The following is a 21,717-nucleotide window of genomic DNA, read 5'->3' on the forward strand; positions in this document are numbered from 1 at the left end:
GAAGTCGTGATTGTTATTACATTTGTTGGTAGACTGCACAGGATCTATAGATGTTCAGTTTATATACTTGGCCAAGAACTGGGTAGCTCTCTGCCTAATGGTCATTCAACCACCAAATACTGAGGGTGGTGTACTCATCCTGGTGATCTAGACATCTATGTTGCTTTCTCATATTTCTTATCAATATGAGGAAGGAGGTAAGATAATGGCCACCTCAAAGTTTAATGTTCCAAGTCAAATTAAGACCAATAGCCTTCACACTGCAATGTCATTAAAAAACAAAATTTAACTTTAACTTGCCTGTATTTTAAATGTAGTGTCTTGTTATTTAATATATTAATAAAGAAGTCCATTTGTTACTAGATCACATTTTATTTTAATATTTTGCCGACTATATTTAAATATTACAACTTTCCTTTTTAATCCTTTCTTTCATACATTTAAAAAAATTATTCTGGGGATCCCTGGGTGGCGCAGTGGTTTGGTGCCTGCCTTTGGCCCAGGGCACGATCCTGGAGACCCGGGATCGAATCCCACATCGGGCTCCCGGTGCATGGAGCCTGCTTCTCCCTCTGCCTATGTCTATGCCTCTCTCTCTCTCTCTCTCTGTGACTATCATAAATAAATTAAAAAAATTAAAAACATTATTCTGAACATGGATGGACCTAGAGGGTAGTACGCTGAGTGAAATAAATCAGACTGAGAAAGACTAATACCATATGATTTCACTCATATATGGAATCTAAAAAGCAAAACAAATGAGTAAACAAATAAATAAAAAGCAGAATCAGACCTATAAATACAGACAACAAACTGATGGTTGCCAGAGAGAAGGGGAGTGGGGGTGGGTGGGTGAAATGGATGAAAGGGCGTAGGGGATACAGCCTACACCCATGGGATGAATAAGTCATGGGAATAAAAGGTGACAGATGGTAGCTACCCTTGTGGTGAGCACAGCATAACATCTAGAGATGTTGAACTGCTTTGTTGTACATCTAAAACTAATGTAACATTGTGCATCAGCTATACTCAAAAAAGTAATTAATTAATTGAAAAACCTCCCAAACCAGAAAACATTATTCTGACAAGAGATTCCACAGGCTTCACCAAATTGCCAAAGGTTTCCATGACTTAAAAAGGTTTAAGAAGTCTCTGTTCTCTATACTTATTAGCATCTAGCTCCTCTCAGAGATGCCTTCTTTGAATAAACCAACTGTTTCAGCCAGACTACGGGCTACCCATGAGCCAGAGTATTAAGTGTACAGGAGCATGGCCTGACTTCTCATTGGCCCCCATGCTACGAGATATCTCTAGGGACAAACTGAACCTGGAGAGAGGAAATGGTAGAGGCTTTCGGGTCTTCTGTTCCCTCCCTCCCTGTTGAGAGATTCTCTTGCAGAAGTAAACTTAAAAGATTTGGGTTTCTTTTTTTTTTTTTTTTTTTTAAGATTTGGGTTTCTAATAAGAGATGGGACAATTTTCACTTTATATCTCTACTTCGTTCTTAGTGGCTTCGCAGGGCAGGTTTTCTTAGCGGGACTCTGCAGCTCTTTACTCTTCATTACCAAGCCTCCAGCAAAGCAGGTATCACTAAGCGACCACAATTCTTTTTCCTATGGAGCTTAGACTCTTTGCCTCCAGACTCCTCAAAGCAGAGCTCTGGGCAGCAGCCAACATTAATTGTGGAGGGCTGGCACACTGGATAGAACCTACTTGCCACCACGTCCCAGGCTTTTCCTAACTTTCTTCCAAAAGGAAATATGCTAGTGCCCTGCTCATTCTCTGAAGTACTGCCTTTGCTAATGTGTGTTGCTTGTTAATGTTGACATGTTTTCTTTCCAGGTAATATATTTCTATTTAAAGACTAGAGGATGTTTTAATGTGGAAGAATGACCCAAATGCTAGAAGTTTCAGTAAATCAAGTGAACAGGAAGGCAGCATAGTATAATAAAAAGAGCATGAGTTTTTGGCATTAAATAGGCACTCAATAATGTTTGCTCCAGTTATTTTCTTGTGTTGAGTGCCCCTTGATCACCTAGTACTGTGACAAATACCCACCAAGTTTAAGATATGGATCTTTTCTTTAGGAAGGTTTTATTTGTATCGATGAGATGATATGGGACTTTTCAATTTCTTCAGATACTATTATGTTATAGGCAGTAGTCTGGCCAATATGATTGGCTTAAATTTTAGAAAGGAAAGGACAGCCTGTCATCTACTGTGTTGTCCCCACATTCTCCAACCAGCAGCTGAGTTTGTTCACTGAACGCTTTTGGGCATTGGAAGGCAGACTAAATACTTTACTTGCTGCCCAGCAACTTGAAGATGGAAAAACACATCTTTTGATTAATTAAAAGCAAAAGGTTGGAACTACTTACCTTTCCATTCTTTAATTAACGAAGCCCACAGGCCACATGAGGAAGTAATAACACTCATTATGTTGTGATGAAGGACTGTGATGATGAGTTAAGTCAGCCGGGACTCCAGGCACGATTCCCTTGAAGGCTTCCCTAAGATCCTGCCCCGAACTAGACAAATCCTTACTTGTTGAAGAATCCGAACTCACCAGTCCCGGCACATGCCTCTTCAGAGAGTGCCTTTCCTTTTGCAAGGGAAAGAAGAGTCCTTGAAGCAAAGGGTTATATTTTAATTAAGCCTAGGCATCCCCTCTGGAATTTCCTTTATTGAAAGAACACCTCCTTTGATTTGTATCTGTGTTAGTCTTTGGAAGAAAAAAAAGTTTGATCCCTTCCAGGCAGAACTGTCCCATCTGAATGATCAAAAGCCATGTCAGCTGATGTAGAAACCAGCAAATTATTTTCTTATTGTCCTCTAAATCTCCCAGGAAGCACTTTTTGAAGATAGTCTCCATTCCTTGGGCTTTGTTCACCATCCTCCATGCCTGTGGGTGGTCTCAAGGAATTTGAGACACTGACAAACACCTATTTTACCTGCAGGTGGGAGCCCCCACCCTGCCCTCCAACTTCCTCCAGAGCCCTTGCTCTAGTGCTCAGTGTGAGTGTTCCCTTGTTGTGTCATTGTGGCACTTCTGAAACTTTTAGTCAAATGGCTTCCCATTCAGAGAAGTGAGTTTCCCCCCCACCCAGAGGGAGAGAGAGAGAGAGGGAGGGAGAGGGAGAGGGAGAGAGAGAATCTTAAGCAGACTCCACACTCAGCATGATCCTGACATCGGGCTCAATCTCACGATACTGAGCTGAAATCAGTGGTCAGATGCTTAACCAACTGAGCCACCCCAAGGGGGGGTGCTCTAAGGGGGGTTTAAAATATATGTGCTGCTCCTTCAGCTACAGCAATATCAGTCTAGATGGTAACTCCACATAAATCTGAGAGAATGAAATAGCAGACTCATTTTCTTTTTTTTTTTTTAAAGTCCACTCTCCAATAGGAATAAGAAATAACTCAATGGCATCAGTGTGAGACATTGGGTGTCAAGATTTTTGCCTTCATTTCCCATTTATTGGCTCTCTATTTTTCTTTGAGATTCAATTCAGCATTTCCATAATCTTTAAGGATCAGAGGTAGTGTTGGCTTCTCAAAGGATTTTTTCCCCAGAAAGAACATAAAGGCCTGTATATGAGCACTGGGTGTTATACTGTATGTTGGCAAATCGAACTCCAATAAAAAAAATATACAAAAAAAGGTCTTATAATCTCAAGGAAACCCTTGAATTGAGCAACAATTGGGTTTTCTAAAAGTTCAACAAATGTACATTTTTTAGTGACTCTCTGATGGAATACCTCTAGGAAATTCTTGCTTCTTCATATGAAGATTTTCAAACATTCTAAACTAGATTTTATTTATATTTCCATTCTTTTTAAGAATGGAGGAATAGAGTCTTTATGGGAAATTTAGAAAATTTTTGTGGCTAACTTTGTGTACCATATTTCAGAAAGTTGTAAATGTTATGGCTCTGGAAAAATAGTGCTAGCAGTGGAAGTGCTAGCCCCTCTTTGATTATAGTGGCCCAAATATCAATGCTATTATTCCTATGAAAAATCTCATAATGCTAGAAACTTGAACATGACCTGAATTGTAGAATATTCTAAAACTAGTGACGGAAACCATCCCACATTCCATGAGCTAGTGCCTCTTTTCACTAAGCTGGTTTAGCTGTGGGTACAGAAGCCCTCCAAATACACTTTATCCTTCTTCTAGATAGATCTTGAGATACTCTGGTAGGATATAAGCAGCCCTATCTCCAGAAATAAGCAGGTAGGAACTGAAACTTGAAATCCCTCATAAAATCTGACATCTGTTGTGTTTAAGGTGAACCTGGGCTGGCATCACCTTAGTACAAGTCACTGCTAACTCTTGCCTAGTATTTTTTTTATTTTTAAAAAAAATTTATTCATTTATTCATGAGAGACATAGGGAGAGAGAGAGGCAGGGACACAGGCAGAGGGAGAAGCAGGCTCCATGCAGGGAGCCGGATGTGGGACCCGATCTCGGGTCTCTAGGATCACGCCCTGGGTCCAAGGCGGCGCTAAACTGCTGAGCCACCCAGGGATCCCCTCTTGCCTAGCTTATTGATATTACCTTTAATCTAGTCCTCCCAGATCCTCTGATACTCCTCCAATCCATTTTCTCATAGCCTCCACAGTGCTCCTTCCAAAATGGTAATCTGATATGTCTCTGAGTTGTATTAGTTTACGTCCTCTGAGAAGCATATGCCAAGGCATGAGTGAGATGTGCAAGGAATTTACTGGGGGCAAAGGGAAGGAAACTGAAGGAGGTGGGGAGAACCTTTAGCCAGAGATACTGACCTGATACCCCTGAAGGAGAGGGAAGGAAGAAGGTTGGTTAGGAAGAGTCTGCGGTTCTTTATTTTATTTTATTTTATTTAAATTCAATGAGCCAACATAAAGTACATACTTAGTTTTAAGTGTAGTGTTTAGTGATTTATCAGTTGCGTATAACACCCAGTGCTCATCACATCATGTGCCCTGCTTAATGCTCATCACAAATTATGCCATCTCCCTTTCTGATATTTCCCACACATTTCTTCTCCCTTCCCTTATATTCCCTTTCACTCTTATTTATATTCCCCACATGAATGAGAACATATAATGTTTGTCCTTCTCCGACTGACTTCACTCAGCATAATACCCTCCAGTTCCATCCACGTTGAAGCAAATGGTGGGTATTTGTCGTTTCTAATGGCTGAGTAATATTCCATTGTATACATAAACCACATCTTCTTTATCCATTCATCTTTCGTTGGACACCGAGGCTCCTTCCACAGTTTGGCTATCGTGGCCATTGCTGCTATAAACATCGGGGGGCAGGTGTCCCAGCGTTTCATTCCATCTGAATCTTTGGGGTAAATCCCCAACAGTGCAATTGCTGGGTCGTAGGGCAGGTATATTTTTAACTCTTTTGAGGAACCTCCACGCAGTTTTCCAGAGTGGCTGCACCAGTTCACATTCCCACCAACAGTGTAAGAGGGTTCCCTTTTCTCCGCATCCTCTCCAACATTTGTTGTTTCCTGCCTTGTTAATTTTCGCCATTCTCACTGGTGTGAGGTGGTATCTCATTGTGGTTTTGATTTGTATTTCCCTGATGGCAAGTGATGCAGAGCATTTTCTCATGTGCATGTTGGCCATGTCTATGTCTTCCTCTGTGAGATTTCTGTTCATGTCTTTTGCCCATTTCATGATTGGATTGTTTGTTTCTTTGCTATTGAGTTTAAGAAGTTCTTTATAGATCTTGGAAACTAGCCCTTTATCTGATATGTCATTTGCAAATATCTTCTCCCATTCTGTAGGTTGTCTTTTAGTTTTGTTGACTGTATCCTTTGCTGTGCAAAAGCTTCTTATCTTGATGAAGTCCCAATAGTTCATTTTTGCTTTTGTTTCTTTTGCCTTCGTGGATGTATCTTGCAAGAAGTTACTGTGGCCGAGTTCAAAAAGGGTGTTGCCTGTGTTCTTCTCTAGGATTTTGATGGAATCTTGTCTCACGTTTAGATCTTTCATCCATTTTGAGTTTATCTTTGTGTATGGTGAAAGAGAGTGGTCTAGTTTCATTCTTCTGCATGTGGATGTCCAATTTTCCCAGCACCATTTATTGAAGAGACTGTCTTTCTTCCAATGGATAGTCTTTCCTCCTTTATCAAATATTAGTTGACCATAATGTTCAGGGTCCACTTCTGGGTTCTCTATTCTGTTCCACTGATCTATGTGTCTTTGTGCCAGTACCACACTGTCTTGATGACCACAGCTTTGTAGTACAACCTGAAATCAGGCATTGTGATGCCCCCAGATATGGTTTTCTTTTTAAAATTCCCCTGGCTATTCGGGGTCTTTTCTGATTCCACACAAATCTTAAAATAATTTGTTCTAACTCTCTGAAGAAAGTCCATCGTATTTTGATAGGGATTGCATTAAACGTGTATATTGCCCTGGGTAACATTGACATTTTCACAATATTAATTCTGCCAATCCATAAGCATGGAATATTTTTCCATCTCTTTGTGTCTTCCTCAATTTCTTTCAGAAGTGTTCTATAGTTTTGAGGGTATAGATCCTTTACCTCTTTGGTTAGGTTTATTCCTAGGTATCTTTTACTTTTGGGTGCTATTGTAAATGGGATTGACTCCTTAATTTCTCTTTCTTCAGTCTCATTGTTAGTGTATAGAAATGCCACTGATTTCTGGGCATTGATTTTGTATCCTGCCACGCTACCGAATTGCTGTATGAGTTCTAGCAATCTTGGGGTGGAGACTTTTGGGTTTTCTATGTAGAGTATCATGTCATCGGCGAAGAGGGAGAGTTTGACTTCTTCTTTGCCAATTTGAATGCCTTTAATGTCTTTTTGTTGTCTGATTGCTGAGGCTAGGACTTCCAGTACTATGTTGAATAGCAGTGGTGAGAGTAGACATCCCTGTCTTGTTCCTGATCTTAGGGGAAAGGCTCCCAGTGCTTCCCCATTGAGAATGATATTTGCTGTGGGCTTTTCATAGATGGCTTTTTAAGATGTTGAGGAATGTTCCCTCTATCCCTACACTCTGAAGAGTTTTGATCAGAAATGGATGCTGTATTTTGTCAAATGCTTTCTCTGCATCTAATGAGAGGATCATATGACTAGGGGTGGTAGAAGGGGAGGAGGGCGGGGGGTGGGAGTGAATGGGTGACGGGCACTGGGGGTTATTCTGTATGTTAGTAAATTGAACACCAATAAAAAATAAATTAAAAAAAAAGAATAAATCTAAGATATGCAAATAAATAAATAAATAAATAAGTTCTATCTTTAAAAAAAAAAATTATGCCATCACTTCCCCCACTCCCCTCCAGCAACTGTCAGTTTGTTTCCTATAGTTTAGAGTCTCTCATGGTTTTTCTCCCTCTCTGATGACTTCCCATTCAGTTTTCCCTCTCTTACCCTATGGTCCTCTGTACTGTTTCTTTTTCTTTCTTTTTAAAATGATTTTATTTATTTATTTGAGAGAAAGAGACAGATGCTTAACCGACTAAGCCACCCAGGCACCCCGGTGCTGTTTCTTATGTTCCACATATGAATGAAACCATATGATAATTGTCTTTCTCTGATTGACTTATTTCACTCAGCATAATGCCCTCCAGTTCCGTCCATGTTGATGTAAGTGCTAAGTATTCATCATTTCTGATGGCTGAGTAATCTTCCATTGTATATGTATGTACCACGTCTTCTTTATCCACTCATCTTTCAATGGACATCTCAGCTCTTTCCACAGTTTGGCTATTGTGGACACTGCTGCTGTGAATAGTAGAGTGTAGATGCCCCTTTGGATCACTACATTTGTGTTTTTGGGGAAATATGTAGTAGTGCAATTGCTGGGTCATAGGGTAGTTTTATTTTTAGCTTCTTGAGGAACCTCCATACCGTTTTCCAGAGTGGCTGTACCAGCTTGCATTTCCACTAACATGCAAGAGAGTTTCTCTTTCTCCCGTGCCCTTGCCAACATTTGTTGCTTCTTATCTTGTTAATTTTAGCCATTCTGACTGGTGTAAGGTGGTATCTCATTGTGGTTTTGATTTGTGTTTCCCTGATGCCAGGTGATGTGGAGCATTTTTTCATGTGTCTGTTGGCCATTTGTAGGTCTTCTTTGGAGAAATGTCTGTTCATGTCTTCTGCCCATTTCTTATCAGTCTGCTATTCTAAGAAAGTTTCTACTAGGCTAACAAGGAGTCTGTGAGTCAAAACTGCCATCATGTCCTATGTCTTGCGAGAATGGGTCTGCATTAATGTTTTTGCTATACTCTGTCATTGACTGAGAGCAATCATGGGAAGTATGGCCTTAGTTTGAACATGGTAATAGATTCAGAGCACAGCACTTGAGGCTATGTGCCAATTACTCACCCACAGCAGGCACTCTGAGAATTGCATTTTCATAACAGCCACCATGGGTCTATTCTGGAGACCTCTGGCTCCTTCCAAATATCATCCCCAGAGCTATATCTTTCTTTCTCTCTCTCTCTCTCTCTCTCTCACACACACACACACACACACACGCACACACACACACACACATCTTAATAAGCAGAGTGCTTGCTCTGCAGATTGAGCTCAAAGACTGGTCTTCCTTATGAATCAGGCTGTCATCACTAAGTACTTGCAAAGGGAAATTCTAAAATCATCTTTGGTGTTTCACTTACTGTGATGGTTCATTGTATGTATCAACTTGACAGGGACACAGAGTACCCAGATATTTGGTAAAATATTATATTCTGGGTGTATCTGTGTGGATGTTTTGGATGAGATTAGCGTTTGAATTGGTAGACCGAGTAAAATGGAGTGCCTTCCCCAATGTGGGAGAGCCTGAATAGAATGAAATCTGGGTAAGAATTAATTTGCTGTCTTTGCCTGAGTGCTGAGCTGGGATATCAGTCTTTTCTTGCTCTTGGATTAGGACTCAGACCATTGGCACTCCAGGTTCTGAGGCCTTTAGGTTCAGACTGGAGCTAGATACAAGCTTTATGGGTCTCTAGTTTGCACAGAGGGAAGATTGTCAGATTTGGGGACTTCTCAGCATCCTTCGTTGCATAAGCCAATTCCTCATAAGTTATCTATCTATTTATCTATCTATCTATCTATCTATCTATCTATCTATCTATCTATCTTTTATTTACCTACTGTTGGTTCTGTTTTGCCAGAGAATCCTGACTAATAATATACACATGCTTAAAATTATTTAGTGGTTTTCTGTTTTTCTTCAGTAAAGCTTAGCATTCTTTTTAATACTTATAAAGACTTCATCTGCCTCTAGTTTCATCTTGGGTCTCTTCCTCACTCCTGTAAGGCATGAGGGCAGAGCCCTCAATACTTTTTGAGTTGTTAAAGATTTATCAGCTAATATTTTTGATCATAAGTAACAGAACCAATTCTTGTTAACCTAAAAGGGTAGGGAGAAGACTGAAAGGATATGAGGTGACTCACACCATCAATAAGAAAGGAGAAGAACCAGGTCTCAAAGGACTCAAAAAGAAGGCAGAATCAGAAAGAGCAACAGGACAGTCTTGTCTGGATAAATTGGCCTTTCAGATATCTCAGTAAACCAAGGGTCTTTGTAAATTAGGGGCTATAATTGAAAAAGTAACCTACGAGCTGTGTGTTCTTGGTCGCGATACTTAACTATGGTGTTTCATAAATTACTGAATGCTTTAATTTTACATTGATTCTCAAACTTAGATCTTCAGTCTCTCTCCCTTTCACACAAAACTCTCTCATTTCAAAGGAATATATAAGTGTTTCCCTTCCAAGGAGTCAGCTTCCCAGGGTACTAGATCAAAAGCTGCTTATAACCTGGGGCTTCATCTGTTTTGATGACTGCAATATCCCCAGCACCTAGAAGAGAGACTCTCTAATAGAAAGTGTGTCCAATAAATATTTATTGAGTAAGTGAGTAAATGAGCAGCTCATGTCTTGGATGGAAACACTTTCTCTCTTGATTCTGTGATAAATTATTTGACTCAATGTGATGATTGGCAATAATAGCCAGCATATGTTGGTTGTTTACTCTCCTAGGCACTGTTCTATGCTCTTAACTGATATTACCTCATTGAATCCTCACATCAACCCTCTAAGGTAAGGAAACTGAGACATGAAGTGGTTAGGTAGCTTGTCCAGGTTGTCAGCCGATGGGAGGCAGAGCCAAGGTTTGAACCGATATGCCTGACTTCTGAGTTTCACTCTGTCTTTTAATGATGAAGGTCAATGCATTCCACTGTCAGTCACATAGTAGTTATTTAAAAATACCCCTTTTTTTTTTTTTGCTCCTTCTTAATCCTTTTTCTCTGCTTTGTATTTCTAGTCTCACCCTTACAAGGGCTCTGCTCTGCACATTTCAAGTTCTGGAATCCCTACTTCCTATACCTCTGTTGGGAAATGTGTGTGAGATCTGATCCTCTTCCTCCCATTCACTTTGGCTGTATCATGAGTGTATGTTCTATGGACCATGTGGAAGGGTCGCATGAAAGAATGTATTCAGTCGCTCTACATTAGACATTATAGAGTAGACTGAACCAAATGTTTACTATGTCAGTCCTAGGTTGAGATAAAACTTACTGGTCTCTCAGTGATTCACTAGTCTACTTTCTATGGTAGAGAGATTTCTACTATGGGAGAGTCACCATCTTTAGTTTGTTGGATGTAAATTTGGGAAAAGAGAAGCCTGGGAGTCATGAGGTAGAGACAGTATAGAAAAGATGTAAAAAGTTTAAATAGGTCACGATATTTTGGTCCAGGAAATTTATAAATCTTAAACAAGTTATATAAATCAAGAGAAAGGAAACATTGTTTCAGCACATAATGGACTGTTTGAAAGAAAAAGCCAAACCAATTGAGTGTCAAGGCATTTTATAAAACTTGTCTTCACTGAGGCCTCTCCAAAGGGAAAGTGTGTGGCTCCCTCATTCTCTAGGTAGCAAAGCTGTGCCAATAAGCTGTCACTGTGTCCAGAGCCCTGAGCCCAGTTCAGCTTCCTGCCATCTAACAACCATTGGATTTCACACTCCATTGGAAAGGAATCTAGAAAGGAGAAACCATAAAATTCTGTAATGGTAGTGTTTTGAGTCCATAGCAATGAAATCATTGCCTTGGGTTATCTGTTAATTCCCCTGGCTAAACATTAAGGCTGGAAAGTCATCAATTACAAAAGAGAAGGGGCTTGAGTAAGACATAAAAATAAATAGAAAAGGAACAGCTGGACAGGCATGAGGCAAAACTCTCCAGAGCCTAGGATGATGGCTTCTATGTAGTAGCCAACTCTGGTCTGTAAAATCCAGTAATCAATTGTATGAGACTTGGAGGCAAGGCCAGGCCAAGGATTCATCAATGCCATGTGTATATTGCCACACAACAGTCAACGATTTGGGAACTGTGTGAAGCTGTTTTCTGCCTGGACCAGTTTGTAGATTTAAAAACTCTTTTTGTTCAAATTGGAATATCTGAGAAGGAAAAGACTACCTTTTAGACTTCCCCTTGTGATTTAGACTCAGAAAGGCTGTGAAATTGGTGGATATGGTACATGGGACTTTCACCCTTCATGCCTTTCCAACAGTTACCCTCAAGATAAAGTACTCCACAATCTGACCAGTAGAATTATGGAGACACAAATACTTTCTGGCAGGAATAACTTCTAGGCTTTTTCAGAATTGCCAAAGATCATGGGAAGAAGGGAACTTGAGAGATTAGTGGACCATCCAAGAATGTGTTAAAGGAGCCACAGAGTTCAGCATGAAAGAGAATAATTATTAGAGATGACAATTAACTAAGGGGAAAATGAGTTCCAGAATCCCTATGCTACTCATTGAATTGAAAATGGTTTGTTGACTTGAAGCTAATGAGTAGGGGGTGATCTAGGAAGTCAGGCCATATTATGATTTTAGGTCTACTGCTGGTAAAAATTATTATATGGAATTTGAGTTTGAATTCTCTTATATTCTATTACTTTCTATACAGTTAGCTGATGCAGCTGTGATAGGGAATAATGAAGTAAGTATATAACTGCAGTTTCTCTAGAAGCTGTTTCCTTTGTTGAAGCCATGAATATGTGTGCTGGAAGGGACATTAGAGATTTTAGCACACTGTTCCTATAACTGCGGTCCAGAGAGAATAAAAGGCTTGCCTGAAGTCACACAATTTAAGACTAATGACACCGGACTTTTGTATTCTGTGTAGGATGTAGGAAGCTGGAAAGAACATCATTCTCACTCTAACAACCACAAAAACACCAATGTAAAACCCATCAGAGCAATAAGATCACAGAGCCATCAACTAACCTTAACGAAAGACAAGTGCCTGTGGAAAGTAATGAGAGTCAAGCACTTGTTTATGCAGCATACCCATTGGTTGTAAAATTTGGCTAAGATATTTTTTTTAACACATTGCTAAAGGCTGAATGTGGCTGGTTAGAGAATATATAGCCACAGGGGCCACAGGCACAAGAGGAATTCACTTCAGAGCTCTTCCCTAAAGACTTCACCAAGTACTCATAAAAAAGATTGGGGGCAGGATGAGAATCCCAAGAAAACCTCCATCATGGTGTAGACCTGTAGAGGGAAACAGGTGTCCCCTTGAAAAAGGCACAAAGTTCTTCTCCCTTATATCTCACATGAAACAAAACAGTAAGTCACTATACTATGCTTTTAGGGCACTGGAGAGATCCACTGTAACTTTGGCAGGCAGCTGCAAAAAATGTCTATTCCTGGGGGAGAAGTGGGAATAGGAGCTGGTCCCAGCCCTAAGCTGAGGATGGGATAGGATCACTGCAATGTCCCTGTCCTGGAAATCCAGGGGACATGGTATCTGCCTAAGATTGAAGACTGAGCAGAACAACTGAGATATTCTTCCCCTGGTTCCAAAACCAGGCTGAAAAAAACAAACAAACAATTTTACAATTAAATAAGACTGTGCTTATGCAATTAACCAGTAACAATACTGAGATGCAGTGAAAAGGTAAGATGTAAAGCTGTGTGGGCACATTCAGGAACAAACCTCTTACAGTTCAGCACCCACCAAAACACTGGTGGTATCAGGGGAATTTAAAGTTCGTGGTGCATTGACGGTAACTGTAACAACAACAAATCAGAAACTCAGCTCAAGTCCTGACTAGGTTTACTAAACACTTTGCAGAAAGAAATGCATGTCCCTACGTGGGCATAAAAACTGGCAGCCTTAGATGTCTAGCTTTCAACAAAAAATAGCAAGGCAAAGAAACAAGAACACACACACACACACCATAGTGAGGAGTCAAAATGTTTAATGGAACCAGACTCACATATGACACAGAAGTTGGGATGATGAGACAGGGAATTTTTTAAAAAGATTTTATTTATTTATTAACAAGAGACACACAGAGAGACAGAGAACAGCAGAGACACAGGCAGAGGGAGAGGGAGAAGCAGGCTCCATGTAGGGAGCCCAATGTGGGACTCGATCCTGGGTCTCCAGGATCAGGCCCTGGGCTGAAGGCCGCGCTAAACCACTGAGCCACCTGGGCTGCCTGAAACAGGGAATTTAAAATAATTGTGATTAATACATTATAGGCTATAATGAAAAAGGTGGAGAGCATGCATTAAAAGATGGCTAAATCCAGCTTAGCGATGGAAACAATAGGAAAAGAATTGGTGTAAATACATAAATGGAAAACAGTAATAGAGACGAAGAATTCCTTCAATGGGCTCATCCATAAACTCAAAACAGTTAAGGAAAAAATTAGTGCACTTTAAGGTAAGCTGATAGAAATTGCTCAAACTGGAACACAAAGAGAAAAAAAGCAAATAAATAGAACGGGATATTCAAGAGCTATAGGATAATATCAAAGGGTCTTGCTTAGATTATAATAATCTGAACATTGACTTTCAGTAGCATTTCACGTGGTAGCTTCTTCTTTCCCTTGACAAACTTTCTTCATTTGTTTTCAAGGACCCAGTACTCTCTTCATCCTCTGTGTATTCAACCTGCTTCTCAGTTTCCTTTGCAAGTTCCTCCTTTCCTTCTAACCCTTAATGTTGGAGTGATCTAACGCCCAACTATTGGCTTCCTCTCTTCTGCAGTCCCTCCATTGCTGACCTCATCTAGTCTCATGGCTTCGAATATTACTTATGTTCTGATGACTTACATTTATTTCTCCTACCGAGACCTCCTTCCTGGACTCCAGATTTATATATTCAACAGCCTATTGGCATCTCCTCTTGGATGTCTAGTAGGCAGCTCAGGCTTTACATGCCTCTTTTTTTTTTAATAAATTTATTTTTTATTGGTGCTCAATTTGCCAACATATAGAATAACACCCAGTGCTCATCCCATCAAGTGCCCTCCTCAGTGCCTGTCACCCAGTCACCCCCACCCCCTGCCCACCTCCCCTTCCACCACCCCTAGTTCGCTTCCCAGAGTTAGGAGTCTCTCATGTTCTTTCTCCCTTCCTAATATTTCCCACTCATTTTTTCTCCTTTCCCCTTTATTCCCTTTCACTATTTTTTATATTCCCCAAATGAATGAGACCATATAATGTTTGTCCTTCTCCGATTGACTTATTTCACTCAGCATAATCCCCTCCAGTTCCATCCACGTTGAAGCAAATGGTGGGTATTTGTCGTTTCTAATGGCTGAGAAATATTCCATTGTATACATAGACCACATCTTCTTTATCCATTTACATGCCTCTTAAACTTAAACTCTTATGTCTTTCTCCATAAGGCTGTTCCTCTTGTAGCTTCCCAATGTCAATTGTTGTAGCAGTTCCATTCTTCCTGTTGTTTGGGCCTTTCTCTCACATTCCATATCCCAGTCACTAGGAAATCCCATTTACTACCTTAGAAATGTATCTTGAATCTGATTCTTCTTATCACCTCTACTGCTACCACTCTGGACCAAGTCCCCATCACATTCTACTTCAATTATTGAAATATCCTTTTAATCAGCCTCCTTGATTCCAGTCTTATCTTCATTCCACTTGAGCCCAAGCTCCAAACAGCAGTCAGAGTGAATATTTAAAACATAAATCACATTATGCACTCATCTGTTCAAAACTATCCAGCAGCTCCCCATATTCAGAGTAAAAGCCTGTTATGGGCTGAATTATGCCTCTCCAAATTCATATGTTGAAGTACTTCAGAGTATTTCTGTATTTGGAGTTGGAACCTTTAAAGTGATAAAGTAAAATCAGATGATATGGCTGCGTCCTGATCTAATATGACAGGAGTCATATAAGAAGAGGAGTTTAGGGATCCCTGGGTGGCGCAGCGGTTTGGCGCCTGCCTTTGGCCCAGGGTGCGATCCTGGAGACCCAGGATCGAATCCCACATCAGGCTCCCGGTGCATGGAGCCTGCTTCTCCCTCTGCCTGTGTCTCTGCCTCTCTCTCTCTCTGTGTGTGACTATCATAAATAAATAAAAATTAAAAAAAAAAAGAAGAGGAGTTTAGGACACAAGATAATACACGGGTCAAACAATGACCATGTGAACACACAGCAAGAAGGCAGCCATCCGTAGGTCAAGGAGGGGGGTTCAGAAGAAACCAACTCTCCTGACCCCGTGATCTTGGAATTCTAGCCTCCAGAACTCTGAAAAGATATACTTCTGTTGTTGAAACCAACCAGCATGTGGTACTTTGTTATGGAATCCCCAGCAAACTCATACAAAGCCCAGATCTTTTCAGTCCAAAAACTTCCATGATGGGGTTCCCAATTCATCTCTTATGTTATTCCTACTCCTTTCCTCTTCTCTTGTGCTGTTCCAGCCACACTGTTTTTGAGCATGCCGGGCATACCCTTGCTGTAGAGCTTTTGTCCAAGTTGCCTAAACTCCCCTTTCCCCCCAATGTGAATTCACTCTCCTCTTTCAAGTCTTCGTTCAAATGTGACTCTTAGTGAAATCTACTCTGAAAATCCTTCTTGAAACTTCAGTCTTCCCCCCGCCCCGCCTTTGCTTATAGTCTTACAGTCTCCCTTTTTCTGTTCTGTTACCTTCTTTTTTAAAAAAGGTTTTCTTAGGGGGTACATATATTTTTTATTAAAAAGATTTTATTTTTTTTAAAAAGAGAGAGCATAAGCAGAGGGAGAGGGAGAAGTTGAGCTGGGAACCCAATGCAGGGCTCATTCACCAGACCCTGGTATCATGACCTGAGCCAAAGGCAGGTGCTTAACTGCTTGAGCCACCTAAGTGCCCCTGTTTTATTATCTTCTAACTGATTATATAATTTACTTATTTGTTATTACGCTGGAAATTTCCTTTGCTCCTTGAGGTCCCTTCTTCACCCTTACCTTACTCTGTGCCCTGAGGAGCTGCAATCTGTGGGCAGTTTCAACAAATCTTTCTTGCTCTCTGACTTTTTTTTTTTTTTTAATTTTTATTTTTTATTTTTTTTTGCTCTCTGACTTTTAGTTCAGTTTAGCCAAGAAGGCACTATCAAAAGATTGGGTGTGGGGAAGAGAGAAAGAGAGAGAGAGAGAGAGAGAAAGAGAGAGAGTTCAGGGTGTGTATTTCCTTCAATTCCTCTGTCAGAGGAGACTGGACTGGTCAGCACAGCGTCCTGAAGCGAGGCAAACTACTGATCTTATGTAGGGTTTTAGAGAAGCAAGAAGTTGAGAATTGGTGGACTCTCAGAGGCTCTAGAGGGTTGGCCTCTGTATTGTTGCTCAGCAAGACTGTTGTTGATTGCTTGAGTCTCAGAGGTGTGTTCTCTAGAGGGAGGCTGACTTTCAGGATGAGTGTCTGACAGTGGTTACCTTACAAAAGTATGTTCACTGAATTGAGTTTTTGAGGATCATTTGAACTGGTTTAAAACTGGTTCTCATGGCTACGTATTGCCAAGGCTGTAACAATCAGTCTTTTTCTAAGTTTGTGGGAACTTCTGAATTCTCACCTCTCTGCAATGCTGTGTTTTGTTTTCAAGCCTCTGGTAATAACTTCCTCCTGTTGCTAGCCTTGGGTGCTTTATCATACACCGTACAGAGTTATTGAACTATACGCATTCACCCATTTTGAGTGTGCAATCGATTTCATGGAGGGATCCTGATATATCATTTGTCTTTTTCCCCCTGTTAAAATGAAGCTCTGTAAGAGCAGGGATTTTTTTTTCTCTGCTCTATTTTGTTCACTAATATAGCCGAGTGCATTCATTCTTTTTATAGTTATTATGACTCCTTTTATCTTTCCGAGGGCCATAAACAGAGATTTTCCTTGACCTAGGATGGGGTTATGCCTGGATAGATCCTTGGTAAGTTGAAAATGTCAAAAGTAAAAAATTCGTTTAGTGCACCTAACTCATTGAACATCATAGCTTAGCTTAGCCCAGCCTGCCTTACATGTGCTCAGAACACTTACATCAGCCTATAGTTGGGCAAGGTCATTAAACACAAAGCCTATTTTGTAATAAAGTATTGAATATCTCATGCACTTCACTGAATACTGTACTGAAAGTGAAAAGAAAAATGACTATATGGATACACAATAGTTGAGTGTATCAATTATTTACCTTTGTGATCACGTGGCTGACTGGAAGCTGTGGCTCACTGCTGCTGCCCAGCATCACAAGAGAGTATCATATCACATATTGCTTCAAAATCTGAAATAATACACTATATGTGTATTATTTTGCACCATCTTAAAATGGAAAAATCATTTAAGTCCAGCCATTGTACTTTGGAGATTGTCTATACATATATTAAAGTTATTTTTATGTAGTTTGATTTTATTTTGCTTGCATTGATTATAATCATCTCTTAACTGTAGATTTTATCAAAATAAAATAATATCTCTGTTTCTTCTAGTTTCCTCATATGTTTTGGGATTTTGGTAGATAGGCTCATCTTGAATTAGAGTGTCCTTTTACTTTTTATTTCTTGGTTTTGCTCTCACTCTCTCTGGGTTCATGCCACCCTCAGTAGTCATTGTGTGGTTACCTCCATCCAATACTCCAGGGATCCTTAATGCAGAAGCAGGTCTTATGTTGGGGTTTGGGCTCCAGTCCTGTGGTGATATTAAAAAAGAGAATCCTATCACCAAGCATGTGGGTAACTTGGTGCTGGATTTGGGGCAATATCTGCATTCTCCTACTATCATAAATAAGGGGGCATAAGTAAGGCACAGCCTCAGGAAGTAGTTAATTGAAGCATTTTTAGTCTTTTTGTAAGGGCGGAAACCATACTTCAGTCTCTGGATTTGAGCAGTGAACCTGACCCAGGTCCCAGACTGTCTACAACTTCACCCTACTTTCTGGTTTATGTTTCTGCTCTGTCTGTGATTTACAAAGATCTGCTGATCTTCTATTTAAATGTGACTAGGCTGCCTGTTTTTTTTTTTTTTTTTCTTTTTAATTGTATCATTGTTGTGTGATTGGAGTAGGGAAGATGTCTGAAAACAGATTTCTAACATATCTTTACTGGAAGTTAAATAGTTTCCTGTAACATAATTTTTAATGGATGCATGATATTTCACTGGGACAATTGCAGCTTAAATTTAGCAGACAGAACATGCACATTTCCTTCTATTTCCTCCTCAAGTCTCACAAAATAACTATTATGATCCAGTTTAAGAATACACATGCCCCACACTCCCTATGTCACTTCCCTGCTCTTCTTTGCTCCATAGGATTTATAACTGTTGGGCAAATCATAAAATTTATTTATGAATTTTGTTTATTATCTATTTCCTTTCACTAGACTATAAACCCTATGAGGGGAGGCCAGGGATTTTGACTACCTTATTCATGTTTATCTTCTCACCTGGTAGGACAGTGCCTGATATCCTAGTGAGTCCTTAAATATTGAGTGTATAAATGGATAAATGAATAAAGGAGTAAAGAGGCACAAGGCACAACAACGAAGATGAGATCAGAAACAGTTGCTGGCGAGAGACATCAGCATCTTTGGTGCAGAAAAACTCACCAATCAGAGGTAACTGTGACAGATTAACTGCAAAAATAACTACATTCCTTTTTTGTTCCCTTTATCTATGTGCATTGCAATGTGACTTTACAGCCTGTACCATCAAGAGGTAGAGTCTATTCCCTGTTTCTTGAATGGGAAGTGGTCTTGTTATTTGCTTTGACCAATACTAGAAACAGTAAAATTTTACCAGTCCCAGCCTAACCATCAAAGAGTCTATGGGTTTCTGTCCTGAATCTAGGGACAGAACAATTGCCATGAACAATTCCAGGCTAATCTGATGAAAGATGAGAGAATATGTGGCCAGAACTGAGTCAGCACAGTTGTCCTAGTCAAGGCTGCAAGTGTTATGAGTAAACTCAGCCAAGGTTGACAAAACTGACTTTTCAGACTTGCGTTGGACTGCACATGACTAAGGAAGCCCAGCTGAAAGCAAAAGAATCATGCAGCTTGTTTAAAGACTCATGAGTAATCATAAATGATTATTGATTCAAGCCACTGAATTTGGGGGGTAGTTTGTTACATAACAATAGCTAACGGATATAGTAACTCAGAAAACCAGAAAAAGTCCAGGGCCAGATGGCTTCCCTGGGGAATTCTATCAAACGTTTAAAGAAGAAACCATACCTATTCTACTAAAGCTGTTTGGAAAGATAGAAAGAGATGGAGTACTTCCAAATTCGTTCTATGAGGCCAGCATCACCTTAATTCCAAAACTAGACAAAGACCCCACCAAAAAGGAGAATTACAGACCAATATCCCTGATGAACATGGATGCAAAAATTCTCAACAAGATACTGGCCAATAGGATCCAACAGTACATTACGAAGATTATTCACCATGACCAAGTAGGATTTATTCCTGGGACGCAAGGCTGGTTCAACACTCGTAAAACAATCAATGTGATTCATCATATCAGCAAGAGAAAAACCAAGAATCATGATCCTCTCAATAGATGCAGAAAAAACATTTGACAAAATACAGCATCCATTTCTGATCAAAACTCTTCAGAGTGTAGGGATAGAGGGAACATTCCTCAACATCTTAAAAGCCATCTACAAAAAGCCCACAGCAAATATAATTCTCAATGGGGAAGCACTGGGAGCCTTTCCCCTAAGATCAGGAACAAGACAGGGATGTCTACTCTCACCACTGCTATTCAACATAGTACTGGAAGTCCTAGCCTCAGCAATCAGACAACAGAAAGACATTAAAGGCATTCAAATTGGCAAAGAAGAAGTCAAACTCTCCCTCTTCGCCGATGACATGATACTCTACATAGAAAACCCAAAAGACTCCACCCCAAGATTGCTAGAACTCATACAGCAATTCGGCAGTGTGGCAGGATACAAAATCAATGCCCAGAAATCAGTGGCATTTCTATACACTAACAATGAGACTGAAGAAAGAGAAATTAAGGAGTCAATCCCATTTACAATAGCACCCAAAAGCATAAGATACCTAGGAATAAACCTAACCAAAGAGGTAAAGGATCTATACCCTCAAAACTATAGAACACTTCTGAAAGAAATTGAGGAGGACACAAAGAGATGGAAAAATATTCCATGCTCATGGATTGGCAGAATTAATATTGTGAAAATGTCAATGTTACCCAGAGCAATTTACACGTTTAATGTAATCCCTATCAAAATACCATGGACTTTCTTCAGAGAGTTAGAACAAATTATTTTAAGATTTGTGTGGAATCAGAAAAGACCCCGAATAGCCAGGGGAATTTTAAAAAGAAAACCATATCTGGGGGCATCACAATGCCAGATTTCAGGTTGTACTACAAAGCTGTGGTCATCAAGACAGTGTGGTACTGGCACAAAAACAGACACATAGATCAATGGAACAGAAGAGAATTCAGAAGTGGACCCTGAACTTTATGGTCAACTAATATTCGATAAAGGAGGAAAGACTATCCATTGGAAGAAAGACAGTCTCTTCAATAAATGGTGCTGGGAAAATTGGACATCCACATGCAGAAGAATGAAACTAGACCACTCTCTTTCACCATACACAAAGATAAACTCAAAATGGATGAAAGATCTAAATGTGAGACAAGAGTCCATCAAAATCCTAGAGGAGAACACAGGCAACACCCTTTTTGAACTCAGCCACAGTAACTTCTTGCAAGATACATCCACGAAGGCAAAAGAAAAGAAAGCAAGAATGAACTATTGGGACTTCATCAAGATAAGAAGCTTTTGCACAGCAAAGGATACAGTCAACAAAACTAAAAGACAACGTACAGAATGGGAGAAGACATTTGCAAATAATGTATCAAATAAAGAGCTAGTTTCCAAGATCTATAAAGAACTTCTTAAACTCAACAGCAAAGAAACAAACAATCCAATCATGAAATGGGCAAAAGACATGAACAGAAATCTCACAGAAGAAGACATAGACATGGCCAACATGCACATGAGAAAATGCTCTGCATCACTTGCCATCAGGGAAATACAAATCAAAACCACAATGAGATACCACCTCACACCAGTGAGAATGGCGAAAATTAACAAGGCAGGAAACCACAAATGTTGGAGAGGATGCAGAGAAAGGGGAACTCTCTGCACTGTTGGTGGGAATGTGACCTGGTGCAGCCACTCTGGAAAACTGTGTGGAGGTTCCTCAAAGAGTTAAAAATAGATCTTCCCTACGACCCAGCAATTGCACTCCTGGGGATTGACCCCAAAGATACAGATGCAGTGAAACGCCGGGACACCTGCACCCTATGTTTATAGCAGCAATGGCCACAATAGCCAAGCTGTGGAAGGAGCCTCGGTGTCCATCGACAGATGATGGATAAAGAAGATGTGGTCTATGTTTAC

Source organism: Canis lupus, chromosome 11 (genome assembly GCF_048164855.1).
Source record: "Canis lupus baileyi chromosome 11, mCanLup2.hap1, whole genome shotgun sequence".
NCBI lineage: Eukaryota > Metazoa > Chordata > Mammalia > Carnivora > Canidae > Canis > Canis lupus.